At 46.8% G+C, this 25,846-nt stretch overlaps 1 protein-coding gene across 7 annotated transcripts in view; it reads left to right on the plus strand.

The window, feature by feature from the left end:
* Nucleotides 1-9,626: 9,626 nt before the first annotated feature.
* TACC2 (transforming acidic coiled-coil containing protein 2) overlaps nt 9,627-25,846 on the plus strand; it is a 185,608-nt gene continuing 169,388 nt past the window's right edge. For 5 of the 7 annotated variants that reach the window (XR_015870049.1, XM_088450514.1, XM_088450517.1 and 2 more), the window contains exon 1: nt 9,627-9,886. The gene's annotated coding sequence lies outside the window, so the exon portion shown is untranslated. Of the gene's footprint in view, nt 9,941-25,846 lie in introns of all 7 variants that reach the window. The other 2 variants (XM_088450515.1, XM_088450519.1) reach the window with 2 other exon arrangements.

A 25,846-nucleotide genomic window follows, 5' to 3' on the forward strand; every position in this document is an offset into this window, starting at 1 on the left:
AATCTGACCGTGTGTATGCAGCATGACATGTGTGAGGGATGACAGTGAGAGGTGCAGGGGATAAGAGAGGGTAGCGGGAAGTAGGGATGGGCATCTGAAGCCCACCATCAAATTATGGCAGTGCTTCCACCATTTAATCTTTTGATGCGATGGTAAATAACCGTCACATCAAAAGAATTAGATGGTAAAAACTATTTATATGAATAGTCAAGGGGCGGAGTTCCGATATATTTCTCTCTCACTATATTCACAGAAACAGCCAGTCATTAGCCTGCAGTTTAACCATATTAACAGAGAGATTCAATGTCACTCAGGGAAAGGCCAATCTGACCAGCACTGCACAGACTATGATGATATGGTGGTCACTGCCTGGGTGCTGTGCTAATGCAGTTTTTAGTTCAACAGGTTGTCGTAAGTCACAACTGTCTGTGGCTAATTGTATTGTGCACTTATTATTATTATTATTATTATTATTGCTTGCCTTCTGAGCTGGTATAATTCACTGATGTCACTTTATCCTCCTCCTCCTGATCTCTGTGTGTGTGTCTGTGAGTGACTGCTGCTGCTACAGTGCCAGGGCTGCACACTGATTGGCTCTCCCTGTCTCAGAGAGCCAATCAGAGCTAACAGAGAGGGGAGAGGGGGAGGGCCTGAGAGCCAGGTCTGAGGCAGTGAGAGACAGCCTCCAACGATCCCAGCAGCATGATCCATGGAGATTTTCAGAGGCAGAGACACAGCACACAGCAGCCAGGGAGGGATCGGTATGAAATATCGCTGGACCTATGTCCGGCGGTTCAAATCCCAATGCCAGAAGACCGGCACCAGTGACGATCCCGACAGCTGTAAAGGTAAGTATTAACTAACCTAACCCCCCCCCTTAACCCTAACCCTCCTTTAGGGGTGCCTAACCCTAACCTCCCCCCTAGTGCCTAACCCTAGCCCCCCTTCCCTGCAGCCGAAACTTAAGACTCCTGGGGGGCGGTTGCCGAACCCTTACCTCCCCCCGAGGGTGCCTAACCCTAAGTCCCCCCGTAGCCCTAAAACCTAACCCTCCCACTCCGCGTCTGACCGCGCCCGGCTTTCCTTTGTTCGGTATGCCGGGCGTCGGGCTCCCAGCGTAGGTCTAATGACAGGCATCGGGATTTCAACGCCTGTCATTAGTACCTTGCCGGGATTTGACAGTCGGGAAGCGGGCGGTCGGCATTTCGACCGTCGGCTTCCTTACTGCATCCCATAATGCAGAGCACGCCAGCCCAGGTGACGTGCGGGTGGCGGGAGCGTGGATGCAGGTAAGTTTTATTTAATTTTTTTGCTGTGTATTTGGGGGGGGGCACCTCTACTGGGGGCACTAATCGGGGGGACTACTACTGGGGGCACTAATCGGGGGGACTACTGCTGAGGGCACTAATTGGGGGGACTACTACAGGGGGCACTAATCGGGGGGACTCAGGGCCGGATTATAGGCGGGGCAAACGGGGCGGTCGTCCAGGGGCCCCCACACAATGGGGGCCCCCACTCATTGCCCCTACCCGGCCCACTCTGCCACCTCCCTTGTGTGTCCAGCTTCCGGACATAGTAGACTCTACAACTGCAAAGCGGGGCCCTCTCCCTACTCACCTTCCAGTCCAGTGTAACCCGGGTTGGAGTAGATGTGCTCCGCGGCACTCTGCTCTCTTGCCTGGCTCCCCGCTCTATTAACCCAGGCTGCTGCTGCTGCTGCTCCCCTGTGAAAGCCGGGCCAGTGACAGCACGGTAGTGTGTAGATTCCCTCTCAGCACCTCCAACCCTCCGGCAAAAGGAAGATGTCAGCCGAGGGCATGATCCTCACCAATCGCGGCCGGTCCTGACAGGTATCGCACCAGTGCCCGATCCTGGCATTCTCCGTGTGTGTGTGCACACGCTCTGCCGTCCGCCGCCCATTGCAGTGACAGCGGCTGTGATGAGAGGCTGCAGCCAGCAACCTGACAATGCTAAATGGCACCTGGCTGCCCAGAGAGCACCCTCCCTGGCGGCTCTACTGCCCCCAATGTTGCTTACAAATGCCACCTTTATGTGTCGGATTATCATGCAGGGGCATAGGTGTGGCAGCCGGAGGTCAGTGTCAATTTGATTGGTTGGGGCCCCCACAACTTAGTTGCCCCGGGGCCCCCGCAAGTCTTAATCCGTCCCTGGGAGGACAACTACTGGAGGCAGTAATCGGGGGGACTTCTACTGAGGGCACCACTGGGGGGAACCTCTACTGGGGGTACTAATTGGTGGGACTACTACTGGAGGCACCACTAGGGGGACCTCTACTGGGGACACTAATCGGGGGGGCTACTACTGGGGGCACTCCATCAGGGACTACTACTGGGGAGACTACTACTGGGGGCACTATATAAAGGGTACTGCATAGGGGGAGACTATATAAAGGGTACTGCATAGGGGGGACTACTACTGGGGGCACTATATAAAGGGCACTGCATGGGGGGGCTACTACTGGTGGCACTATATAAAGGGCACTGCATAGGGGGGGACTACTACTGGGGGCACTATATAAAGGGCACTGCATAGGGGGGGACTACTACTGGGGGCACTATGTAAAGGGCACTACATAGGGGGACCACTACTGAGGGCAATATATAAGGGGAACTAATGGGGGACCACTACTGAGGGTACTGTACAAGGGGCACTACTGGGGGCCTGCGTAAGAGCCACCACTACTGGGGACATTGGATACTGGGGGTACTCTACAAGGTGCACTACAGTGGGCCTGCATAAGAGGGACCACTACTGGGGGCACTGCATAGGACGGACTGTATAAGGAGCACTACAGGTGTTAAGGTGCATATGGAAAGGAATGTTAAGAGTGACGAGAAAGGGGTATATGTGTCCTATTGGCACGCTCCATTTTTAAGTGAGCCCGCCCTTGTGACCACGCCCGTTTTTTGCTGAGCGCATAGAGGAGGGGGGCTCCATTTTAAATTTTGCACAGCCCCTGACCATCCGCGGCTCCTGCTCTCACATGCTTGGGAAGGGCGAGCCTGTTGCATAGTAAATCTGGGGTTTTTAAAAATAACATTTATAGTAAGCCAATGTTCTATTGTGGTCTAAAATCAGTAATTTGGTCGGTTTCTTGTCGGTTTGACCTTTAGTAAATGAGTGGATTGCAAACCTGACAGAAAAACGCACAAAATAACAAAAACGACGCTTCGTAAATTTACTCAAGAGAGATTGGTAGATAGGGGATAGACAGACAGATAGATAGATAGATAGATAGATAGATAGATAGATAGATAGATAGATAGATAATATTTCAATATTTTTTTGTGCTATTAATATTTGATAGATGAAGCTACCAGCTGTCATGTAGCTTAAACCGTGTGGTTTCTACGTCGGTCAAACCACACGTACGTTTAACGAACGTATGGCTAGGCACCGCTCCTCCATAAAGTCAGCCCTAGCAGGTAAAGAGTCAGATCAACTTGCAGCTAGACATTTTAGGGAATTAAAATATCCATTATCTAGTCTGAGATATAAAATAATAGATCACGGATGACCGGGCTAAAAGACTGCTCCAGATTGAATAAAAATTGATTTATTTATACACCAGTGTTTCCCAAACTGTGCGCTGTGGCACCCTGGGGTGCCTCGGGACACTTGCAGGGGTGCCTCAGGTTGGTGGTCCAGCAGCAATTCAAATTATTTATGATCAATGTTATGTGGGTATGTGGACAAACAGAAGCACAAACCTATCCTCCACCACCACATAACTGAGCCTAAGGATGACAGGTCAGCACAATTTACTTCACTTTACATTTTTTTCGGAACTTTTCAATAACAAACATTTGGCTTAGGGGTGTCATGAAAACAATGCTGATACACTAGGGCGTTGTGATTCAAAACAGTTTGGGAACCACTGCTATACACCCAAAAGGACTAAATCAGGGGTGGGGATCCTTTTTTCTGACGGCCATTTTGATATAACATTATTTGCTGGCCTGGTGCAGGCCATGCTCCCTCTGTGTGACGTCACACGGGGCAGGGCCACGTCATCTTGCATGGACAAATATCATCATTCCTGGACAAAGTCCAGGAATGATGATGTTTGTCCATACAAGATGACGTTTTGCCTCTTTCTGAGTTCCATTTTTTTGGAGGGAAAAATCCGAACTCGGCGTGCAAACTCGAACCTATCCGAGCCTGCACATCCCTAACATATATATATATATATATATATATATACATATATATATGTTTAAGGTTACTATGCCTCCGCATGTTATTATGCCTGTCCACTGAGCTGTACACACCATACCTCACATCTATCCCGATTACAGTGGGATATCCATCAGGGGTGATTGCTGGTGGTAACGCGGTTATAGATGATGGTAAAGCCTTGCAGTGATAAAAAGTACAAAAGATTTATTAAACACAAAATTGTCCTTAACTGCCATCTTTAGGTAGAGTCATATATGGTGTTGAACATGATCTTGCCTCCGTTCGTCCACACTACTGCTGATCGGCAGCCACCAGTGAGGGGAGTAGAGACAAATTTGCGATGGGGGTGGTGGCAGGGTCAGAGACGGGAAAGGGAGGCATGGGGATTGGTGGTCAGAGGAACACATGGGGATTGGTGGTCAGAGGAACACATGAGGATTAGTGGTCAGAGGAACACATGGGGATTGGTGGTCAGAGGAACACATGGGGATTGGTGGTCAGAGGAACACATGGGGATTGGTGGTCAGAGGAACACATGGGGATTGGTGATCAGAGGAACACATGGGTACTGGTGGTCAGAGGAACACATGGGTATTGGTGGTGAGAGGAACACATGGGTATTGATGGTCAGAGGAACACATGGGGATTGGTGATCAGAGGAACACATGGGGATTGGTGATCAGAGGAACACATGGAGATTGGTGATCAGAGGAACACATGGGGATTGGTGAGGGAGTGTCAGAGGAAAACATAGAGAGGGGCTGTTTGAGGAACACTTGGAGATGTAGGGTCAGAGGCACACTTGAGTAGGAATTTAGGCAGAGGCATACTTGGGAAGGGAGGGGGCAGAGGCATATTTTGGGATGGATGGAGGAAGATTAAAACAAAAAATGGTGATGCGCTATTCAAAAAGGGTAATGTTCCCAATATGGCAGAAACAAGAATTCAGGACACCATCTGTTTAAATCAATACATTTTATATTATAAATATGTATACATCAATATCTAAAAACTAAACATATATAACTTCTCATTAAAAATATATAACGCTGCCGACAAAATTTTGCAGAGCAATGGTGCATACACACGGTCAGATCTGTCAGATTAACGATTTCTACCAACGATTTGAACGATTGAACGATTTCAGACAGTATTAAAATTCATTAAATCTTTAAAATCTGACTGCAAACACAGACGATGTCAGATATCCTTATCTGACATGCGGGAACACATATCGTTCATCGTTGCAGGCCCACATGTCAGATTTTCTTTCAGATACGATTGAACGATTTTTAAAATCGTTATTGTTCAGATCTGACACGAAATCTGACCGTGTGTATGCACCTTAAGTGTAAGATATGGACAGCCTCAAACATGGGAAAGAAAATATTAGTTACAATCAGTAACAGACTGTTTCAAAATAATATCAATTTGTCAGTGATTTCACCACACAAAATAACATATTACGGAGTCCCGATAGTTAAGTGCTGGATGGATGAACAAGTCCCCCTATTACGCACATCTTGGGTTTTTACTCGTAGTTGTTTGGTGGAAATATTTGAGCCTTCAGATAATTGGAACCTATATGCACGTTCCTGTTGTTGTATGGAGCGTCTGACATCTACAGCCCCTCAGGTCGGACATCACTAATGATCCTCCGGGTCTCCGCCTAGACCAAAAGCGGGACCAGCACTGGTAAGTAATTGCGGCTCCAATCTCCGAATGGCTTTATGATGTCACCCACCGCTGGTAAAGGGAGCTCTTGGTCTCTATAACAGCTGTAGCAGGAGACCAATGATGTCCTTTCAACTCATTTCTCAGTATAATACAGTCTTTACTGAACAACGGCAACTGCTACAAGTTTTGGAAAACAAGGCAATGTCACTCTGCAGTTTGTCAGCACTGGGCAGGTATATCTCTGACTAGATTTGCTCCTTTATGGGAGCTTTATCAAACAGCTAGATGAAGGAAGAGGCACACTTGGGGAGGGATGGAGGCAGCAGAGGCACACTTGGGGAGGGATGGAGGCAGCAGAGGCACACTTAAGGAGGGATGGAGGCAGCAGAGGCACACTTGGGGAGGGATGGAGGCAGCAGAGGCACACTTGGGGAGGGATGGAGGCAGCAGAGGCACACTTAAGGAGGGATGGAGGCAGCAGAGGCACACTTGGGGAGGGATGGAGGCAGCAGAGGCACACTTAAGGAGGGATGGAGGCAGCAGAGGCACACTTGGGGAGGGATGGAGGCAGCAGAGGCACACTTAAGGAGGGATGGAGGCAGCAGAGGCACACTTGGGGAGGGATGGAGGCAGCAGAGGCACACTTGGGGAGGGATGGAGGCAGCAGAGGCACACTTAAGGAGGGATGGAGGCAGCAGAGGCACACTTGGGGAGGGATGGAGGCAGCAGAGGCACACTTAAGGAGGGATGGAGGCAGCAGAGGCACACTTGGGGAGGGATGGAGGCAGCAGAGGCACACTTGGGGAGGGATGGAGGCAGCAGAGGCACACTTAAGGAGGGATGGAGGCAGCAGAGGCACACTTGGGGAGGGATGGAGGCAGCAGAGGCACACTTGGGGAGGGATGGAGGCAGCAGAGGCACACTTGGGGAGGGACGGAGGCAGCAGAGGCACACTTGGGGAGGGATGGAGGCAGCAGAGGCACACTTGGGGAGGGATGGAGGCAGCAGAGGCACACTTAAGGAGGGATGGAGGCAGCAGAGGCACACTTGGGGAGGGATGGAGGCAGCAGAGGCACACTTAAGGAGGGATGGAGGCAGCAGAGGCACACTTGGGGAGGGATGGAGGCAGCAGAGGCACACTTGGGGAGGGATGGAGGCAGCAGAGGCACACTTAAGGAGGGATGGAGGCAGCAGAGGCACACTTGGGGAGGGATGGAGGCAGCAGAGGCACACTTGGGGAGGGATGGAGGCAGCAGAGGCACACTTAAGGAGGGATGGAGGCAGCAGAGGCACACTTGGGGAGGGATGGAGGCAGCAGAGGCACACTTGGGGAGGGATGGAGGCAGCAGAGGCACACTTAAGGAGGGATGGAGGCAGCAGAGGCACACTTGGGGAGGGATGGAGGCAGCAGAGGCATACTTAAGGAGGGATGGAGGCAGCAGAGGCACACTTGGGGAGGGATGGAGGCAGCAGAGGCACACTTGGGGAGGGATGGAGGCAGCAGAGGCACACTTAAGGAGGGATGGAGGCAGCAGAGGCACACTTGGGGAGGGATGGAGGCAGCAGAGGCACACTTAAGGAGGGATGGAGGCAGCAGAGGCACACTTAAGGAGGGATGGAGGCAGCAGAGGCACACTTGGGGAGGGATGGAGGCAGCAGAGGCACACTTAAGGAGGGATGGAGGCAGCAGAGGCACACTTGGGGAGGGATGGAGGCAGCAGAGGCACACTTGGGGAGGGATGGAGGCAGCAGAGGCACACTTGGGGAGGGACGGAGGCAGCAGAGGCACACTTGGGGAGGGACGGAGCCAGCAGAGGCACACTTGGGGAGGGATGGAGGCAGCAGAGGCACACTTGGGGAGGGATGGAGGCAGCAGAGGCACACTTAGGTTACACCCGAGTGCGGCTCGCACCCCCTTCACCCACCTAGCGATTCCATTGCTCCTAACTGTAATTTTTAAAACACAGCCTGTAAACTGACATTAGCTGATTGGTTGGTACTTTATCTCCATCCACTTATTACTCTCCAAGGCTTAGTGCATCTCCCATTATGAAAAGCAAAAGATCTTATAGGGGCATTCAACAGACTTCATAAGAATATATCTTTAATCCAATACAGGATGAGTCTCCCATATCCAAAATGCTTGGGACCAGGGGTATTTTGGATATTGGAATATTCCGTATTTTGCAATATGTGCATACCATAATGAGATATCTTGGGAATTGGACCCAAATCTAAACACAAAATGCACTTATGTATTTTATACGCCTTACAATATTTTCAATAATTTTGTGGCTCAAACAAAGTTTGTGTACATTGAACCAGCAACAAGCAAAGGTTGCATTATCTCAGTCATGCTATAGAAAACTCTGTATTTCGGAATATTTGGAAGACTCAACCTGTATCAGCAAAAACATGTTATACATCAAACATAGTAATCCCCTTTCAACGTTTCGGTCTCTGGGATGTTAGTCATGAGAATCAGAGAGCAGTTAGTTGTGGCCTATATGAATGAGTATACTGTATATGGATAGGACTTCTCACCTTTTCATACATACCTAAATGATTTGGGGGTCTATTCATAATCACTTAATTTCTACAAAAGCAGGAGAAAATTAACGTTTTCACCTGCAATTGTAGAAATGAAGTTATCTGGGCCATTCATTAAGAAGGTAAAGCAGGAGATATCACAGCTATCTCCTGCTTACCTTTCTCTGCTGGAATGGGTCGCTGTCCCCATACACTACTATGGGGACAGAATTCATCAAGCTCCAAAAATACTATATTTTCGGAGCTTGACTGTGGGAGCATTCGCCATCTTCAGATGGCGTTTGCACGCGGCTCGCAACCCGGGTTGCGAAGAGAGATCCTTTAGAATCCCTGCGCCCCTGTCCGGCTCCTTCCACTGGACACCGGTGCCCACTAATGTCACTGCCCCAAAAGGAGCAGTGAAGCGCTTCGGGGGGACAGCTGATTTTCAGGTAAGCTGTCTCTGCGCCACATCAATGATGAATTGCTCCGGCGCTCGCGTCGAGTTAGTATGTTAATTATCAGGATTTTGGACCCCTAAAAGCAGAGCCGTAACTAGACTTTTTGGTGCCCCCTGCCAGAAAGATCAATTTCAAATAGGGACATAACGCACCCGAAAAAGGGCCATGGCCTCATGGGGAAGGGCCAGGGAAGAGATAGGGGCGGCCAGGAGATGCTGAGGATAAAATAAGAGGAAGCTACAAGTGAGAATGATAATAAACAGGAAAATTGACAAGCCCAATCAGCACCCCCTGCCCTGCGGTGCCCTGTGCCATGGCACAGGCCGCACCACCCTAGTTACGGCCCTGCCTATAAGTAACATAATGAATAGACCCCTTTCTGAGAACCTTTGTAATCCTATATCTGTAAAAAAGTCCTTAATGCTTTTTAAAGCTACTCCCAAAATCTTATTCTGATGTACACCTGCATAAGTTAACCCTACCTCCTCTAAATACAGTCCCATGTATTATCTGTTTAGTTCCTCCTGTGTTTCCTCTTTCCCAGCAACCTACAAGGATACTTTTAATCCTGTATCTAATTTAATTTCTTTGGGCCGGTTCTGTTCCTGTATGCTGTCCCCCCCCCCTAGATTGTACTGTGTGAGCATTCCCAGGCCTGTTACACAGCTCTGGGATCAGATTGCTCACACTTCACCAGAGTTTCAAATCCCATTTATAGAAGCCTGCTACATGTGACCTGCTCAGGAGAGAGGATCAACATCCACAGCGAGCAGGGACAGGAGAGTGCTTGTGAGGAAATAGACAGACTGTACTGAGAAGATAGCTGGCAGTATTAAACAGCAGAACTGGGAGGAGAAAGACACACGCAGACGGGTCTCTGGCACACTCTGGTGTGACTTGGAGGCAAATATTCCAGCATAATATAAAGTTCAGCGAAGACTCTAATCATGGGAGGACTAAACTGTTAATGCGAGAGACAGATCCAACCTGTGGTCGATTTCCTTGGATGTATTAGGAGGGTAAGAAATTATTATGTGTCCATAGTACATCTTTACACATCTAACTCATTTCAGGTATATTTCTTTATTGCTTTTTTTATATATAAAGATTGCATGCAATTAGGCTACCATGTATTGTCAAGTACCTTAGTGACGCAGTCTTAAAAAAAAACCGAAATTCTAAATTCCCTCTAATAAAGTACAGTTACTTTTAACATTAAAGTTGGGAGATATGGATATATTGTATATATTTAATAGATTGTGTATCCAACAGACCTTGCGGAAGCCAGTGTGGGAGTGGTTAGTGTGGTCATGCATCATGGGGGTATGTCCAGCACGTCCTGTTTCCCTGTAATAAAATAACCCTTTGAATGCTGCGCACCCGTTGACCATGCAGTGAACAATACATCCCTCTCAAAATTGCGACTTGACTGGGACAAAGTTATCCCAACTGGGACAAAGGGGCATTTAAATCACAATCCGTATTTTTAATGTAGATCTGATAAATATTTTTTCTGTAGATTCGCACAGTGAAAATAAATATTTTCACTTGAACTGACCAATGTTCTCTTGCCAGGAGATAGGCTGATAAGAGCCCCTCCTGCCAAAGAGCTGAATGCAGCGCGATGGCGTAAAGCTATCACACTGCTTCCTGGTTCGGGTCCCCGGCGCACACTGCGCATGCATGGTCATTGGCTGAGAATGCGTCACCAGGGGGCGTCCAGGGGCCAATATCTGCAGCTGTCCCTCCATGGTACATTCGGGGGATACTTAATATTAGAGGGGGCTAAACAGCTGTTTCCCGGGAATATCCCGCAAATATTATTTGATAAATAGGCCCCAAAGTGTTAAATGACAGTTCGGAGGTATGAACTGTGTTGCTGTTTTCCTTCAAGCATTGTTTGTACTTTGTACACATCTGATACTGTATGTTGTTTGGAATATGATTTTATGTTCAAGTTTTTAATATTATTTGCTTACTGTTAAAAACTAAAAATACTACACTATTACTGGCCTAGGGTCATTAGTTTTATGTCTTTGGTGCTGGGATCCTATTTCAGAGGAAGAGAGATATCATTCTTCTACCATTTCAAATTGAATGAGGGAATTCACTCCATTAGGTTTGCAGTTAAGCCACAAATAAATATTTTAAAGATTTTCAAGGGCTCTTCAGAACTAAATATATTGGAGATCAAGCTTTGATCAATGGGAAATATTTTTTACCTTTGCACACCAGTTCTCCTTTTGGTAAATCCACCATGGATAGGATTGTCTAGTATAGTGTCTATAGACACACAGGGGTATAGTCACTAAACTGCAAGTTCATAGAAATGGAGGTGTTGCTCATAGCAACCAATCAGATTCTAGCTGTTAGCTTGCAGAAGGTGCTAGATAAATGATAAGTAGAATCTGATTGGTTCTTATGGGCAACATCGCCACTTCTATAAATCCGCACTTTAATAAATATTACAGATGAGCAGTTTGGTTTTACTTGGTTATGTTAGTTTCTCAAAAACGGCATCATATTGGCTCTCACGTGTTTTGGATAGCCAATAAGATAAACCCGAACTAATCCGAAATTGCGCTAATTTGGTGTTTAGAACAGAGTCGAAACCAAACCGCTCATCTCTAGTAAATATACCCCACGGGACCAAGGGCAACCGCGAGGGGGGGTTATTTCCTTTTGCGGCACATGGTACCATGCATGCTATTTTGATCAAATTTGTTTGTGGAGGCATGGCCATGCCCCCAATATGTGGCCACCCTCCCCCAGTACCCAGGCCCTTGTCAGCTCTCAACGTCCCTGCACGGGGTAGACGAGTATAGTTATAATACCTGAGGAAGAAGGGGCATGGACATGACTATACAAGGGGCAAAGGGACTATACAAAGTCTTACTCAGTGGGACTATAAGAGCCCTGATGTCACCACTGTCATCAAATGTTAATATTTCAGCCCCCATTTTTTATTATTGTCACTGACTAGTGCTACTATTTATTACATATAGGGGTCTATGGCCCTCATTCAGAGTCGATCGCAAAAAGCGATCGCTCACTCTGAATGAGGGCGGGCACTTCTTGTTTTGAAGTGCTGCCTCCAGGTCGCAAGCTAAGGATGATGGTCGCGATGGTCATCACCATCGCGACCATCGGGGCTTACGACCAGACCCTAAGGTTGGGTCTGGGCTCTCGTAAGCCCCAGGGAACTTCCTGCTCAGTTTGAGCAGGAAGTTCCCCACTGACATCATCAATGATGTCAGTGGGGCCGCCCCCAAACGGCAAGCGTTCCGACTGGAACGCCTCCGTTTGGCCGGGCACGCCCCCGGCCCGCCCAGCAAACGGGGCGAGCTGTCACTCAACATCGACAGCTCGCCCCATCTGCTACGAGACCCCTAGCGACGGAGCGCCCATCGCTAGCCGGGTCTCGTACATGCGCACAACGGAGGCGGCTCCGTTGTGCGCATGCTCTGTGGGGACCATCGACCCGGTTGCGAGCGCATTGGCGCTCGCAACTTACAGAAACTTGCAGAAACTTGATTCTTTTACTTTTATTGATCAATACATGGGCCCAAAATATTGCTAATTTTAAGACTGAAATAGAAATATGCAGGAAATTGAAATAAAAAATCCCAAACACACACAAAAAAAGGCCAGACTAGATGGATATGTAAATTCCTTCTGCTGGCAATTTCAATGCTTGTATGTCTCATATTCACTTTACCTTTTCAGTATAATATCCATTATTCGTAGAATTGTGTTCTTTCATGAATGTACACTCCTCCGCAGAAAGTAGCAAGAAATAAATATGCAGCACACTGAAAAGAACCACATAATATGTGAGAAGAGAGATGACAAAAGGCTCCATTGATCAGTAGACAAATATGTAACTATGCGCTGCAAGCAATGGCAAGTGAGCAACTATAGAATACACCTGCAGTAGTGTAAGACAGCGTATATGCCCAAAGGGCTGGGTGCTGCTGGTGTAGACATGGTATACCAAAAGCAAACAAGAATACTTATAGGCAAATAATAATAATTATAATATATTATAGTATTAAACCAAGGCATGTTCTAGTAAGAATCCAAGGTAAATAATAATAAATATTATTTGGACTATCCGTTAACTTCGTAAAAAGAAATCATTACATAAAACAGACATTTAAGTTACATTATAACCTGTTATTCCCACGCTGGGGGCATATTTATAATATCCCATATTGTAATACGGTGGGCATAATATAATAATGACTAAGGGCCAGATTCAGAGATGTACACTAACCCTATGGTTAGCGCACATCTCCGATTGTTAGAGGACTGTGCATGCACAGGATATGCATCCCTCCATCTGCCAGTCCACTTGTAGTGCCTCTCAGCCGCATTGCCCCCACCCGAGTCGCGTCCTTCAGCAGTGTGCTGCGCAAGGCAGGTGCTCTCCCAGTCGGCTCTCCTCATTGACTGATACTGGGAGGAGGTGTGGCCCAGCATCAGTCAGTGAGAAGAGATGGAGGCGATCGGGATAGGAGGTGTGCCTGCCCTGCGCAGCACACACTGAAGGATGATGCGACCACGGGGAGGGGGGAGCGTGGAAGTAGGAAGCCTGGCAAATATACAGTAATAGAATATATGAATGAGTTATTAATAAAAACACATAGTGAATAAAGAAAGCAGTAAATATAACAACAGCAGTTATAGCACTATTAGGAAAGAGATTAAAAAAAGTAATTCTACATTAAATGTAACAGCACCATATAAAACATATGTTAATATAATATATATGCACAGTACTATACTGGTCCATCAGTAGTCACTCCTGGGTACCCAATCTGGGCTTACATCAATGATGTAGTAGCTCCTACTTTGACACACGCCACACTGTCACTACTCTGCTTCACTGTCCCAAACCCACAGGGCGGGATGTACTAAACAGAAAAATGCAGTAAAACCCGGAAAATGCAGCTTTCAGGGGTTTTACTGCATTCTCCATATGTACTTCAGGTGCTTCGCCCCAGTAGGCAATGCCATCTTCAGGTGGCATTACCCAATAGAAGCCTATAGGCTTCTTTTCGGGAAGCTTCCCCTGAGAGGGATCCAATCGGATGCGCAAAAGGACGTGAGAAGGACTTCTGGGTGTTAAACCCAGAATTTCCTCTATCCATGGGCATCGCAAAGGACAGCTCTTATCGGGAGAGCTGTCCTCTGAGATTTTAATCACCTTTCTAGATATTGGATAAGGGGCTGGATGTACTGCATTGCGGATGTGAGTCCTTTGGTAACCCAGGACTGACAAAATAGACAGACCCCCCCCATGTCAGCTCCCTTCTGTCTCTCCAGGCAGCAACCCTTCTTTTCCCTCCAATCAGCACCCCTACTGTCTCCCTAGCCAGACCCTCTTCTGTCTCCCCAGCCAGACCCTCTTCTGTCTCCCCAGCCAGACCCTCTTCTGTCTCCCCAGCCAGACCCTCTTATGTCTCTCCAGCCAGAACCCCTTCTGTCTCTCCAGCCAGCACCCCTTCTGTCTCTCTAGCCAGCACTCCTTCTGTCTCCCCAGCCAGACCCTTTTCTGTCTCTCCAGCCAGCACCCCTTCTGTCTCTCCAGCCAGCACCCCTTCTGTCTCCCCAGCCAGACCCTTTTCTGTCTCTCCAGCCAGCATCCCTTCTGTGTCTCCAGCCAGCATCCCTTCTGACTCTCCAGCTAGCATCCCTTCTGTGTCTCCAGCCAGCACCCCTTCTGTCTCCCCAGCCAGAATCCCTTCTGTCTCTCCAGCCAGCACCCCTTCTGTGTCTCCAGCCAGCACCCCTTCTGTGTCTCCAGCCAGCATCCCTTCTGTCTCCCCAGCCAGAATCCCTTCTGTCTCTCCAGCCAGCACCCCTTTTATCTCCCCAGCCATGACGTCACTCGCAGTTTGCCTCAATAAAAACAAACCAAAAACTTTATTGTACCAGGCAGCCGCCGGCAAGGCACAGACAGCGGTTATAGATGGATCTCTGACTGCTGGTGCCTGGAGGCCAATGCTGGTGCCTGGAGGCCAATGCTTCCATGGCCTCCAGGAGTTCCGCCACTGTGCAGCTATCCAGATATCTGTGGTAGGAGCCAAGGGAGGGCCCCCTCTGTCCAGATCCGGGACTCCAGTTCCAGCAGTCTTCCCTTGATGGCAGCCCTGGCCTTTTGATGCCCAATTCAGTCCAGCGGGAGTCAAATACTCTCACCAATCTTGACATCCAGCTCACTCAAATCCAGGTCTTCATTTGACTGGTCTAGTGGACATGGTCTTTATGGGCATGTGGTTAATTTCTTCCCTGGCTTTGCAAAGAGACAGACCTATTTTCCTCAAAGCACTAATATTTTATATTTATTTACATGATCAAATTATTTATGCTAGAGACATAAGAGAGTGATATATCCAGAGTTAAACCACTTATCAACAATTACCTCCAGCGCAATAGACCTTATATGGACGGAGGCGTAATTGTATTTTTCAAGCAGTGGAAAATCTAGTTTCCACCACTAGGTGGCACAATCTATGGATCATACTTGCCTACTCTTACGGGACCTGCGGGAGGCTCACAATTTTTCAGATAACTTCCCGCAACCCTGGAAGAGTAGGCACCTCCCGCATCCCACCCATTTTCTAGTGAAGTGGGCAGAAGGGGAGAATTTTCCCGGAGATCCACGGTCCACAAGTAGAGGGCGGAGCTTAGTGACACTATTCTTTTACTATGCGGTATTCGTGCCAATTTACCGCGGGGGGCGGTGGCTTAATGACATGAAAAGTCTGGCTTTGCCCCCATAACCGCCCACCACCCACCTGCTTCTCCCCGGGCTTCTCCCGACGAGGAAGAACAAAACGTAGATATGTGTTCAATGGATGGAGTTACAGAAGAAGCCTTTCTGACTTTGCTTAATCCCCACTGAGTTGAAGAGCTATGCGCATACCCGGATGGCTGCCGCGCCATATATAAAGAATTGTATCATTTTAAAATGTCCCTACTGTCTTTAGCACAGATACATGTGGACCTTCTTGTTAACATTCAAACTATTCAAGATAACACCATCTGTCTGCCTGAAAGTGCATACACACGGTACGATATCTATGAACGATAACAATATCGTTCAACGATATATCGTTCATATTGTTAATTTTTATGCAGTGAACGACCAACGATGCGCGTTCCTGCATTAACAATAACGATGTCTATGATCGTCCGTACATGCAGGCCATAAGAGACAGGAGGCTAATGCCTGATTTTCTGTGTTCAACATCACACAATATTCTGTTGGCTGACTCTCCCTCATAGTGCAGACCTGGTCCTTGTTCAAACAGGAATTACAGTGAACAACACAATATATACATCCATGGTAAAAAAAAACATAATAAATGTATGGGTTTATGATAACACATGTCTGTGAATTTGTGGGGACAAAAGAGCTAAAAACTATCCTGATGAAAATCCTTACTCTTCTGTGCATGGATAAACACAGGATTTCTAGAGGAAATTCCAATAATTTTAGAGTGAATATGGCAGGCAATGAAGAGGACATAGGGCCTGATTCAGACCCACTCGCGAGCGGCTGTCCGCTCGCAAGTGGGTCGATGTTATGCACTGAGCATGCGCACGACGGAGGGAGCTCCGTCGTGCGCATGCGCCAGACGCGACGAGCGAATGAAAGTCCTTCGCTCGTTGTGTCCGATCAAAGGGGGCGTGCTGTCAATGTTGATTGACAGCACGCCCCCTTTGGTGGGCGTGCCGGGGGCGTGCCTCCCTGACGGGGGCGTTCCCACGGGAACGCCTCCCGTCAGAAGCCGGCCCACTGACATCACTAGTGATGTCAGTTGGAGTGATTTTGGCTCTGATAGAGCCAAAATCACTCCGGAGCTTGCGGTTGAAAACCTCAACCGCAGGCTCCGGCTCGCAATTTCGATGGTCGCGATGGTCACGACCATCGCGGCCATCAAAAAGCACGCTCGTATAGCCTGTGGGTGGTGACCCACAGCTATACGAGCGTCCAGGAGGACGCTCCATGAAAATGGAGCCCGGCCCTCATTCAGAGCGTGCGCTCTGCTCAGAGCGTACGGCTCTGAATGAGGGCCATAATTAGCTATTAAGAAGCTATAATCTGGGGGCGTGGCCACGGAGAGCATGCTGTAACACGTATCTGGCTGAGCTCTCCGGACCACTAAATCCTGCTCATCCATCCTGATTGCTCCCCGGACTGAAAACCGGCGTGGGGCCAGCGGAAGGTGCGGTGACGGCAGCGAGCGGCGATTAAGCGGACAGATCGGCTGATTTACCCTGCAAGAGGCTGCTGCAGTGAGACGGAGCCGGGTCATGTGCCCCGCCGGCGCCATCTTTTCCTGACTGAGCGGTGTCGGCACGGCGGCTCCTCAGAGTCGGGAGGGAGCTCTTACAGGCTGCCAGTGGCAGAGTGTGACACATCCTGCAGCCTCCAAGCATGGCAGACGGTGAGATACCATCCGCACAGTGTGAGCGCTTAGCTCGGCTCTCTATACTGCAGGGCTGTGTGTGCCATAACTGCTGGGTGACTCATATCCGGCCCCTGTTCATCAGTTTACATCCTGTCTCCTGGTGGCAGTTACTACCATTATAAACACAGTGCGTGTGTGTGCCTCATATAAAGAATATTATAAAGCAGGAGGAGGTGTTACATATAGTTATACCTGTATAATACAGTACTCTGCCATAGTCTACAATAAACAGCTCCTCCCATCTATATTCATGATGGGGAAGAATTCAGCTGCTGCAGCTAAATTGGAAAAGTTCTCCAGAGTACCTCCTGCCCAATCCACTTCTGCTGCACAGGGAGACAAATCCCCTCCTACATCCCCTGCAGAATCAGCAACCTCAGTTGAGTCATCTGACGCTGCGCTTCAACGTGTTCTTGAGGCGGTGACGGCTTGTGAGACTAGGTTGTCAGAGAAGATCGGGAAAGTGCAGTCTGACCTCTCAATTATACACCATGACCTGCAGTGTGTGCGCGAGAGAGTTGGTGAGGTGGAGACTCGCATTTCCACTTTGGAGGATAAGATAACGCCTTTAAGCGTCCGTGTTGACTCTATGGATTCCCAGCTTGTCTCTATACAGAGGAAAATGTCCGACATGGAGGCACACCTAAGGCGTAATAATGTCCGTTTTGTGGGGTTGCCAGAGAAGAAGGAGGGAACCAATCCTGAAAAATTCCTGGAAAAATGGCTGTCTGACACGTTCGGATCTACCTCTTTCTCATCTTATTTTACAATTGAGAGAGCTCATCGGGTGCCGTTTAGACCCCTGCCACCTGGGGCGCTGCCATGTACTCTAATAGCGAAGTTCTTACATTTCCGCGATCGAGACTCTGTTCTTCGATTGGCCCGTACTAACGACCCTTTACAATGGAACGAGACTTCACTGTGGAAGTACAAAAAGACAGGGCCCAATTTCTTCCAATTAAAAGGCGGTTACGTGATCTTAATATTTCATACGCCATGATATACCCATCCAAGCTTCGTGTCATTGCTGATGGAGAGACCAAATTCTTCTCGACTCCGAGGGAAGCGGCACTGTGGCTGGACCGCCACAGACCAGCCAGGGAAGCACTGGCTAATGATTGATATCCTGGTATCTTATTTTGAGTTTCACCAATTTTATGTAGTTACAAGACTACTGTATACTGTACTCTCGCTGCAGTGTCTATGGTTCATGTTATAGCGATGTTGCTATGATGTTGACAAATCGTTATACTTACATAAGGGCCTGTTGCTGCTAACATTATATATCCACAGATTTATCCACATTTAGGTAATATGTGTCTGTGATTGTACTATTCTGTCCCATATGGGTAAATTGATATGCGTTTTCCTTTTTTTGTTGGCTAGACGTCGGATGATATTTATTATATTTTCTTTAAGACATGTTAATATTCCCGGGGAAAAACTCAGTGTTCAGAGGCTTTTATGTGTTTTGTTCTTTAGCTATTATATTTTTTGCTCCATCTGTTGTTTGATAAGTAAGGTAATATACTCTGTATTGTTTAGTTTAGTTTTGTAGTGTGGGATAGGGGTGTTCAGGTACAAGGTATGCCTAGGTTGGGTCTGGTATACAGGGTGGGGGGTGTTATAGGGGATGGGCCCATGCTAGTTGTATGGGATAGTTTATTTTCTTTTTTTTCTTTTCAATTGTAGTGGTTTCTTTCTATTTTTTGTGGTGCTACAAACTCATTCTTCATATGGTTTCATGGATGTTTAAATATTTTTGTAACTATCTGAATGTCAGCTTCATACAATATTAATGTTCTCACTTGGAATGTGAGGGGCTTGAACGATAAGGTTAAGTCATCGCTGGTGTTTAGACAGGCAAAAAAATACGCTTCAGATGTAATTTGTCTAACGGAGGCTCATTTGACGGGTGGGAAATTGTTGTCGTTAAAGAAGCCATGGATAGGATGGACATATCACTCCTCACATACTTCAGCGTCACGAAGTGTGTCTATTCTAGTGCAGAAATCTGTCCAGTTCCTTTTGGAAAAGGTGCAGTGTGATGCATGTGGTAGATACGTGTTCTTAAAATGTAAAACTAATTCTATATCCTTATTATTATTGGCGGTATATATCCCACCACCGTACTCCCATGATGTACTCAAAAAGGTCGCCGAATTCTTGGCCGTATTCCCGGGAACTCCTGCTCTATGCGTGGGGGACTTTAATAACATATTAGACCCTCTGTTAGATAGACATAGAATGTCTGCTCCAGTTACACAGGGGAGGGGAACAGGTTTCTCGAATATGGTTGGAGGAATGGGCCTAGTTGTTGCTTGGAGGGCGAGGTATCCCTCTGTGAGACAATATTCCTGCTTCTCATACACACATTCAACATTTTCCAGGATTGATCTGGCATTAGTTACACCAGATTTTTTGCCTAGAATCCACAATATAATATATAAGACATGGGGGATTTCTGACCACTCCCCAATAACAATTAGTCTAGACTTAGAGGGTCAGAGGGGCCAACAATTTTTGAAATGTAATCAGTCTTGGCTGTCACGTATGGGCACTGGAGCGGAGCTGGAGGCGGAGTGGAAATAATTTTTTGAATTAAACAGTGGTACTGAATCTGTTTCAGTTTTATGGGACGCCTTTAAGTCATTTCTCAGAGGCTCTCTTATTCGAAGAGTTGCTGGTTTTAAGTTTTCCTATAAAAAAGTTTAAATGGATTTGGAGGCTTCATGTAAATCCTTGGAGTTAGCCTATATTGCTGACGGCTCAGAATTAAATAAAAAAGCATGGGGGGATGCCCAAAAATTGTGGAAGGATTGTTTGATGGACAAGGCCCAATATAAGTTACTTTTTAATTCACACTTGCAATATGCATCAGGTGATAGACCCGGTTCTTATCTAGCTAACTTGGCCGGAACTGAACAAAAGTCACCCAATACAGTGATAAAATTAGTTGGGTCAGATAACGTTGAATATGTGCGCACCCCAGATATTGTGGAGCAATTCGTTAAATATTACTGTGACCTTTATAAATCTAGGTTGGTCCATTCTCAACAGGAGGTGCGTGAATTTCTGTCTGCTGTATCACTCCCGACACTCTCCCCAGAGGCAAGGGATTCTCTTGACTCCCCATTGACATTAGAGGAAGTAGAGGTGGCCCTAAAATCGTTCCCAAATGGTAAAGCCCCTGGCTTAGATGGGCTACCCCTGGAGTTATACAAAAAACATAACAAAACATTTGTACCTCAACTACTGGAGCTTTTTAATCAAATTTACGTAAACAATATGTTGCCAAAGTCTATGTCGGAGGCACTGATAGTTGTCTTACCTAAATCAGGTAAAGATCTTACTAGGACTGAATCATACAGACCCATTTCTCTCCTCACTACAGATGTAAAACTCCTTGCAAAAATATTAGCTTCCAGGATTAACCGGGTCATAACCCAACTGATTCACCCTGATCAGACAGGCTTTATGCCCGGTAAGTCCACGCCAATAAATTTACGGCGGTTATTTACACACTTACAGATAAAACGTGGGGTCCCATAAACCTCTATTATCGTGTCACTGGATGCCGCCAAGGTGTTCGATTGGATTGGATGGGTATTTCTCTGGGAGACTATGGAACGCTTTGGTATTGGCCCGGGTTTTGTTAAGTGGGTAAAGCTTTTATATACGGACCCTGTGGCGAGGGTGTCGGTGAACGGATTTATCTCCACATCCTTTTCTCTGTATAGGGGAACAAGGCAGGGATGTCCCCTGTCACCCATCCTGTTCGCTATGGCCATTGAGTCCTTGGCTTGCATGATTACAACTCACGCTGACATACAAGGGAAGATAAAATTGTGCTGTATGCGGATGACATACTACTTTTTGTTACGCACTTTGATACCTCTATGCCTAAGGCTTTAGAGGTTATTGACTTATTTGGAAAATATTCTGGCTTATTAATTAATTGTGATAAATCATGTATCCTTCCCTTCAGGGGGACCTGCCCTGATGTTCCTGTTATAAATCTTCCTTTAAAATGGGTGAATTCATTCAAATATTTAGGAATATGGATCTCTAATACCCCTCAACAATATCTGTCACTGAATTTACTGCCGCAAATTGTTTATCTTAAGTCTCGTGTCCCAATTTGGAGTAAACTGCCACTAACTTTAATGGGAAGAGTGAACCTTGTTAAAATGGTTCTCCAACCTAAAATCTTGTACATTCTATGTCATTCTCCAGTGTACATCCCAGAAATTTTTTAAACAGATTGATGGTCTTTTATCCTCTCTACTATGGGCCAACAAAAGAGTCAGGATCAAATTAGATACTTTACCTAGGCCTCGTGATTCTGGTGGCTTGGCATTACCCTTTTTTAAATTGTATTATTTTGCTACACAATTGGCACATGTATGGGAATGGATTAATAACAAAATTGGTAATTCCTTGCCCTCCCCTGTCCTGGTACACTATAAGACAGGCCTATCTCCATTGCGACTATTGCTGAGTGATAATATACATATAGTTAATATCCCCTTAATTAGGCAGGCTATGACTATCTGGAGACTGGTTTCACGTCTATTACAAGCAGAGGGCATAGATCCAGATACTCCTCTTGCTCATGCTAATTGTCTCAGTGAGGTCTCTGCTCTTCAGGTCGGTGAGGCCTGGGGCCAGTGGGGTATAGTGTCTATTGGGCAGATATTTCAGGCAGAAACGCTAAAGTCCTTTCACCAGTTGCCTCTAGAGTTTGACGTCCCCAACCATTTCTTCTTTAGATACCTCCAGCTTAGACATGCTATCAATGCCCAGTTCTCTGAAGTTCCTCTATCTCTGCAGGAGTCTCCCATTAAAACTTTATTGCAATCTGCTGGTTCTGGCCGCTTAATATCTGGGATTTACTCTAACTTGTTGAACAAGCACCATAAGTCTGAGTTATTATCTTTAAAACTGCAATGGGAAAATGATGTTGGAGTAATGGAGGAGGATGATTGGAGAGCAGCTCTTGCTAGCCCTCGTTTTGCTACCACGTCCGTTAGATACCAGCAGATACAATTCTTTATAACACACAGAGTATATATGACACCCGCCCGATTAATGAGAATAGCGGGCAGGTCGGACTCGAAATGTCCTAAATGTAACTCTTCTGAGGGGAACTTTTGGCATTTAATATGGTCTTGTCCTCTGGTGAATTCCTTTTGGCAGGGGTACTTCGTGTTATTATTTCTACGGGTATACCTCAAGATATCCTTACTCCTATGACATGCATTTTGGCTGTGATTGATGCAGACACAATCGATAAACATGCCATACGATACACTGTTAATCTCTGTACGCTTGCCAAAGTATGTATAGCAAGGGAGTGGATGGCGACTTCTGGGCCAAACCTGGGAACATGGTTATCCTTGGTTGGAGCGGTTGTTGCACATGAAAAGTATGTTTATACCGCCAGAAACGCAGTGCAGAAATACTATGCTATCTGGGAAAGATGGCTCGATTCCCCACATAGTTGTTCAAGGATGACTGTGCCTAACCTGTTCATTGCTTAGTTCCAGGGAGTTACGTTACCAAACTATGCAAATATTGCTGTGTGAAGAGGCATCGCCATATACTTATATGTCGAGTTATATATTTTCTGTTTGCAATTCATGTGAAAGAAGGAACATAATTAATTTGTTAATTAAATGCTATAAAGTGAGACCGCACATACTTATTTTTCTTTTCTTGTTGTTGTTTTTTTTTTCATTTATGTACTTAGTTTTTAGTGTATTATGTACAATGTTTTCATAATGTACATTTTTTATGTATATAAAACTCAATAAAAAATTATTGGATTAAAAAAAAAGAAGCTATAATCTGTCTCCTACTGTAGAAGTGCAGTCTCCGTCACGGGCGCCCTCATCTCCATCCGGCGGCTGTCAGCGCACTGAGCTGTGCGTGGCCAGTGCCGTACTTATAGACTCTGGGCATTAGAGTGTGCCCAGAGTCTATAACACATGCACAGGTCACCAGGAAAATGGGCGCGGCGGCCATTTTCCTTGTACTGTGCACGTACAAACGACGGGAAAATGGCTGTGGCAGCCATTTTCCACCTGTTTTTTACAGTGCAGACACCGGCACCGACGTGGGACTCCAGAGAGGTAAGTATAATATGGGTGCAGGGTGTGTGGTGCGGGTCCCCCCTGGGCCCTTCTTGCTTCAGTCCGACACTGGTGTCTGAACCAGGGGCGTATTTATAATGGGTGCAGGGTGTGCTGGGTGATATAGCGGCACGTTAAGTGCCGCAATAATACATCTGCCCCACTATATGAACGAAAGTATTCGGGTGCCTGACCATTACACCAGCAGGGATTGTAATGACATTGTTTTCAAATAAATATATTTTAATATGCAGTTGGTCCACTTTTTGCAGCTATAACAGCTTTCACTCTTCTTGGAAGGCTTTCCACAAGATTTTGGAGTGTTTCTGTGGGAATTTGTGCACATTCATTCTGTAGAGCATTTATGAGGTCAGGCACTGATGTTGGACGAGAAGGCCTGGCTTGCAATCTCCGTTCCAGTTTGTCCCAAAGGTGCTCAATGGGGTTGAGGTCAGGGCTCTGTGCGGCCCAGTCATGTTCTTCCACACCAAACTCATCAAACCATGTCTTTATAGTCCTTGCTTTGTCCACTGGGGCACAGTCATTTTGGAATAGAAAAGGGCTTTCCCCAAACTGTTGCCACAAAGTTGGAAGCATAGCATTGTCCAAATTGTCTTGGTATGCTGAAGCATTAAGATTGCCCTTCATTGGAGATAACCTGAAAAACCACCCCATACCATTATACCTCCTCCACCAAACTTCACAGTTGGCACAATGCAGTCAGGCAGGTAACGTTCTCCCAGCATCAGCCAAACCCAGACTCGCCCATCTGACTGCCAACCAGAGATGCGTGATTCGTCACTTCACAGAACACGTTTCCACTGCTCCACAGTCCAGTGTCTGTGTGCTTTACACCACTCCATCCAACGCTTGGCATTTGACTTGGTGATGTGAGGCTTGCATGCAGCTGTTCGGCAATGGAAACCCATTTCATTAAGCTCCCATCACACAGTTTTTGTGCTTACATTAATGCCAGTGGAAGTTTGGAACTCTTCAGCTATGGAATCAGCAGAGCATTGGCAACTTTTACACACCATGCGCCTTAGCAGGCATTGACCCCACTCTGTGATTTTACATGGTCTTCCGCTTCGAGGCTGAGTTGCTGTTGTTCATAAAGGCTTCCACTTTCTACTAATATCACTTACAGTTGACCGTGGAATATCCAGCATGGATGAAATTTCACGAACCATCTTATTGCAAAGGTGGCATCCTATCACAGTACCAGGCTTGAAGTCCCTAAGCTCTTCAGAACAGCCTATTTTGTATCACAAATGTTTGCAAATGGAGACTGCATGGCTAGGTGCTTGATTTTATACACATCGGGTCTGATAGAAACACCTCAATTCAATAATTAACAGGCGTGGCCAAATACTTTTGTACATATACGGGTTGATCCTATTAGCCGCGATGATCTCGCCGACGCGAGTCATCACGGTAATGGCTGCACTTTATGGCAGCCTGGATTCGTGGAATTTTGTTCACAGCCCCATAGGGCTGCGAGCAAAATTCCTCGAATTCAGGCTCAGAGCGGGCCGCGAAGGGTGCGAGGTGCCGGTCCTTTGCCGGCGTGTTAATGCCATTGAAATGGCAACTCGCACACCACGCAGCTAATTGGATTGACCCCAATGTGTATGTGGACAGGAATCGGTTAAACATTCCAAAATAATAATAATAATTCATGTAACCAGTAGGAGACTGAACTTAATTTCCCACTTGATGGTAAGATGCCTGACTCTTCTTGCTGCCTGCTACTCTCTGGTCTCTCTAATCCAGTTCGCTGATTGAGTGCTCAGATCCACACACAGCAGACTTGGTAGGAGAAGCTGCTGTCATTGGTCATGAGTAGCAGCTACTCTCCATCCCTTATACTCCCTTATTATACTGCTTATTGAGGTCATAGCCTTTGTCTCATATTATATACTACAGCTATTGTGTTAATGATGTGAGCTTCTGTCTAGGGGAAGGAGGGTTTCCGGGCAGTTGGCAACCCCCCCTGCATCTGCCTAAGCTGAGAAACCAGGCACATCAAATGCAGCAACAAGTTAACCTGGCTATGGGGCCTATTCATTAAACCTAAAAACTCTCTAGAGATAATTAGGTTTAGAACTCGCATGGAGTTCTACCTAATTATAGGTGGAATTCATCATTCCACCTCTCCATAAGTATCTATTCCGAAAAGCTGTCATTTTTGCGATGACAGCTTTTCGGGAAATAGATACTTTTCCCTGCCTACACTACCTTATCGCATCTGGAAACAGTGCTGCGCATGTGCTGTTACATCTGTAAAACCAGCGCATGCGCAGCACTGCCTACAGATGCGTTAAGTTTGTGTACCCCAACACCCCACTCCCCCCTCCACTCA

Source organism: Taudactylus pleione, unplaced genomic scaffold (genome assembly GCF_031769625.1).
Source record: "Taudactylus pleione unplaced genomic scaffold, aTauple2 ptg000518l, whole genome shotgun sequence".
In the NCBI taxonomy this organism is placed as follows: Eukaryota; Metazoa; Chordata; class Amphibia; order Anura; family Myobatrachidae; genus Taudactylus; species Taudactylus pleione.